Raw genomic sequence first — 4804 nt, 5'->3', positions numbered from 1 at the left:
ATTAAAAAAGAAAAAAAAAAGAAGAAAAAAAAGGATAAACCCTACGTATCGTGTTTTATGCAGAACCCTCTATGTCTAATCCCTTTGGCACTTGAGTTATATTACCACTCATTACAGTTAACTGCTACTGTATATTATGTAGAAAGGGAGGTAGATGTATGTCCTCTAAGCCAAATTTGACATCCATAGAGCTATGTGATTTACAGATGCCTGCTTCAAATTAAGAGAGATCTTGATCATGCTAGGCCCTTGCTTTTTAAACTGAGGTCTCTGCAATTCTTGGACTATTAATTGGTCCCTGAAAGATGACAAAGAAACCTAAACTACCCCCTAAGAGCTGATCTGCCAGCAGCCCCAGCACCGCAGAAAGACCTGCAGGTGGGTCAGGAAGGGCATCACTGCAGTTAACCTCACAGAACCAGGCTGGCACATGGAGGCATACATCCAGGCTTGGCCACCCACAAACTTGGTGGAAAACAGAGAGGCTTGCAGCACATTCAAAAAGGACAGAATTTCTTTAATGCCCTTCCAAAGTTTCTCAGTGGCTGTTGATTAGTTTTTCAGTTATTCCAACTGCATGTGTGTGAAATCAATCTATCGATATCCTACAGTGCTGCCTACCCTCTACCTAAGAGGAGGCTATTGAGATGGTGAACCCAGGCTTACAGGGAGAAGAGCCTCTACAGGATAACAAAAGAAGCTGCGCTGTCCCCATCCTTGGGAGTTTTCAGGACACAGCTGGAAAAAGCACTTAAGCTTCTCCAGCCTCATAGCTGACCCTGCTTTCAGCAAGACGTTGGACAGGAGACCTTTCCAACCTGAGTTTCCCTGAGTTTATAGAAAAGGACTGTTTGAAGTCTCTGCACATCTGGGAAAATGGGATGTTTCCTTCAAACCAAACTCCATTTGATCCCACCTAACTGCACCTCAGAGAGGAACGTGCTTCAATACCTGGGACATCTGGGTAGCAAGGGGCTGACTCCTAGTTTAGAATTGCATCACAGAGTGGCTTGGTACTTCAGAGATCATCGAGTTCCAATCTGTTGTGTGCAGGGCTGCTGACTGCTAGACCAGGCACTAAATCAGGTCAGGTTTGGCCATGCATGTTTCAAACCTCATGCAGTCAAACATTATGCACATTGCGGTATCAGTACTTGAGCCAGTACCCAAAGTCTCTGCTGGGCATGCTGGTGTGCCATCCTCAAAGAGGTCCTTGCCTGCACCAAGGAAGGATACTTCCTGGTTTGGTTCCTTAAGGACCAATTTACCAACAGAGGCAATGCATAGAGTAGCTCTTCTGCCATCCCCTCTCCAGGCATCTATGAGACGACCTGAAGGAAACATTGCACCTCCATTATAGCTACTTGAAGCCAAGTATGGTCCTCAAACATTCATCATTCAGACAGGGAGACTGCTCCTTCAAAAACATGGGGTAGCAATAATGCTAATAATCACCATTAGGAAGGAAAGCATGTGATAGATTTTCAAGAAGCTGATCTGCAAAATCACATCTCAGAGCAAGACGTTCACAGACTGCATTGTACTAACATTGCCCCCACACAGAACATGTATTTTTCTTTTAAATCAACTTTGCCAACTGCTGCCTTACATTTAGAAGCGCTCTCTTGTCTGTCCTGAAGGCATATTTGTAGATTGGATTTTCCAGTATTGTACCTTCCAAGGGAATTTTCTTAAAATGATGAACAAGCCATGAAAATCTATAGTCCTAGATTTTTTCTCTTCCAAAGGCCACTCTGGATTTTTGGTGACTCAAGGGCAAACCTTTACCTGTAAACTTCAGCAGACAGTTGATAAAACTGTCTTCATCATGTTTAGGTGTCCTTTAGAGGATGTACCTATAGAACATATCCATTATTCAGTATTTCCAACAGATTGGGCTTGCCAAAAGGAGCTGGAAAAGATTCTATATTTTTTTATTCGCCAGTTATAATATGTTCAAGAGAGTAAAAAATGAGTATTTTTCTCAGTATCTGTTCTCAATATATCAACCAAAATATCAATATATCAATAGCTTTTTGGTTTTCTTGTCATGATTTTTTGTTTCTTTTTTTGCTAAATTTCCTGATTCTTTTATAGACATACCTGGTGGTTGTTTCTTTCTTTCTTTTCTTTTTTTTTTTCCTTCCAGGGGGTTACTTTCTTTTTTTAACCTGGTTTTCATATTTTGTTGCAAAGAGGTAATACGTAAAAATTTACAAGGTTTACATTTTCTTTACATTTCCTAAACGCATGCATCTGCTTTTCTCATTAGCCAACTGCTGCTCACTGATGGACTCCCTGCAATTTTAATTCATGGTAAAACACTTTCCACACATTTCAGTGCTTCATTGTTTTATTGAATGGTCGCAGCCTTTTACCAAGGCAGATTTTTATCTGTTGCTGCACTTCCTCAGCCAACTTTATCATGTTGAAATTATAATTTTCAAAGGAATTTCCTTTCTCCCCCTTCTCTCTCCTAGCTGCAATCTAAAGTGCATAACTTTATTGCTGCCTGAATCCTGCCAAAAGCACACTTTTATGGTACCAGTTATCCAGCATGTCCTGTAGAAGTGTGGGACACAGAAAGAACAGAGTGTTTCATATAAACTGCTTTCCCATTAACTATAACAATAATCATCTTGAACTACAATATTTCATCTGAAGACCTCTGTCCCTCAAAAAGACTCCAAGTTGGTAAATTAAAGCTGAGAGGCTCTTGGCTTGGTACAAATGAGCAGATTGGCTCAGACTGGCCTTATGTCACCCTGACACATTTATGAAAAAATGTGGGAAGAGGGATTGGAAGAAGCCTGCCTTCGCCCTCTCATTGCTCCAAAGTCAGAAGATTCTAAGTATTTCCCAGTATGACGTGCCAGCCACACTGCACTGACCTTGGGCACAGATTCCAGAGAGAGGGTCTGTGGCCCAGACACTGAAACAACATGGTTCAGAAAAAGGACAAGGGGAATCATTAGCAAGTGTTACAGCTGAATGGGCCCCAGAGCTTTGGTCCATCTGAGGCCACCAGCCTGTGACTACAGAGGGACCAGACTGAGAATGGGAAACCCTAAAACACCACTCTTTCCTGACACTGCATTTCCCCTATGTCTTGTGCATATGAAACACTGAGGACACACTGACTATCTGCTGCTGGGCACCCTGCTGCTCCCAGCACAAGAGAAGGTTGGAAGGAATTGGGTCAGCATGGTGGGATGCAGACATCCTGCTCAGTGAGGAAGGAGCTCTCTTGACACAAAGAATTTATCTTGGAAAAAAAAAAAAATGCCATCTAGGGAAACAAGCCTTGTACTCTCTATCCCATGGCCATTCTGGTGACCATCAGCAACCGCTACTACCAGGCTACAGCCTCCAAGAAGCCCTAGCTGAAGTGCCTCTGTGGTACAGGCACACACTGTCCTGACCCCAGCCCTGAGAACATCCACCACCCCTTGCTCCACCAAGAGCTGCTAGGAGCCCTCCTACCTACTCTTTCCCAGGAGTTGCTTTCTTCCCTGAAAGCCTGGCCTGCAATTCAGGCTGTCTGGATGGGAGCCAGACGTCTGGCAAGTCCAAGAGCAGAGTCTTTGCCCCAGGGTGAATTTAAACTTCTGCGGATTTTTCTTCCTTAAACATGGGGTAGGAATTCTCCATGTAAATACTTCAGGAAAAAAATACATTCAACAATGCCTACACAGAGAAGAGAATCCCTGGGGCCCTGCATTCCTGAGCCACCCGCCTTCTCCCAGCCTCTGACACATGAAGGACAGCAGGATTTTCCAAAACGCCTGAGCAAATAGCTTGGTTTTCAGAAGTACTTTGCCTCTAGGCAGTCCCCATTCAACCAGTGTATGATTCTTGTTCATTTATATCATCAGTAATTTGTTTCCAAGCTTTGCATCCTTCTCTCAAATGTCACGTTAATTTCTCAGACTCACTGACTTCGCTGCAGCACAGCAGCAGAAGGGCACAGTAGCCAATTTTAGAATCATAGAATCACTAAGGTTGGAAAAAGCCACTAAGATCATCCAATCTAACCATCAACCAATCACCACTGTGCCTATTAACCGTGTCTCTCAAAAGCATTCCCACAAGCATGGCTAGAACCACCCCTATGCTAAGCACAGTCAAGGTAGCACATATTTCTCCTCACTAGTGTGTGACTTGCTACCCTGCATCTTTATCAAAGTCTGTCTCCTGCACTATTAAAACACTTTTTGAGAGCCAGTGACTTCAAAGAGTACTCAGGGCACAGGAAGTCCTCAACCTGGGCAGAGTTTTGTCTCAGAGGGATTCTCTTACGCTCATGACCCCTAGATACCAACCGGATGACTACATTTCAGACCTACTCTCACTTTTCTCCAATGGATTCCCATCCCCATACAAAACACAGTATAAACATGAGCAGAGCAAACTCATCCCCACAGGACATGCAAGTGAACGAGGGCAGGAATCAATACAGAGAAATCATTTCTCTGCCCATATGCGGAGCAGGGAGGAGGGCTCTCAGCCCACCCTGCTGCCTCCACACACTCTTTGTTCCTTCCAGAGATGGACCTCACTGCTGCCTGCCGGCACCAGGCTCCTGGGATGCAAGATCACAGCACTGCACTTAGGAGGCACTGGAGCTGGCGTCTGATTTTCCATTGGGGAAATTCAAAGTGGAGGGAGAGGGATAAAATGATCTTGCAGTTCTTGTATTGTCATGGTTATCTATTTTGTTTAGTGAGCATGCCTTGCAATGCATCTGGTTAAAAAAGAAACTTCCTTAATTATGTATAGGACTTTGCCTCCCAGAAGATATGTT

Source organism: Meleagris gallopavo, chromosome 8, assembly GCF_000146605.3.
Source record: "Meleagris gallopavo isolate NT-WF06-2002-E0010 breed Aviagen turkey brand Nicholas breeding stock chromosome 8, Turkey_5.1, whole genome shotgun sequence".
NCBI lineage: Eukaryota > Metazoa > Chordata > Aves > Galliformes > Phasianidae > Meleagris > Meleagris gallopavo.
The sequence above is the reverse complement of the archived record's forward strand: the minus strand, read 5'-3'. Positions refer to the sequence as shown.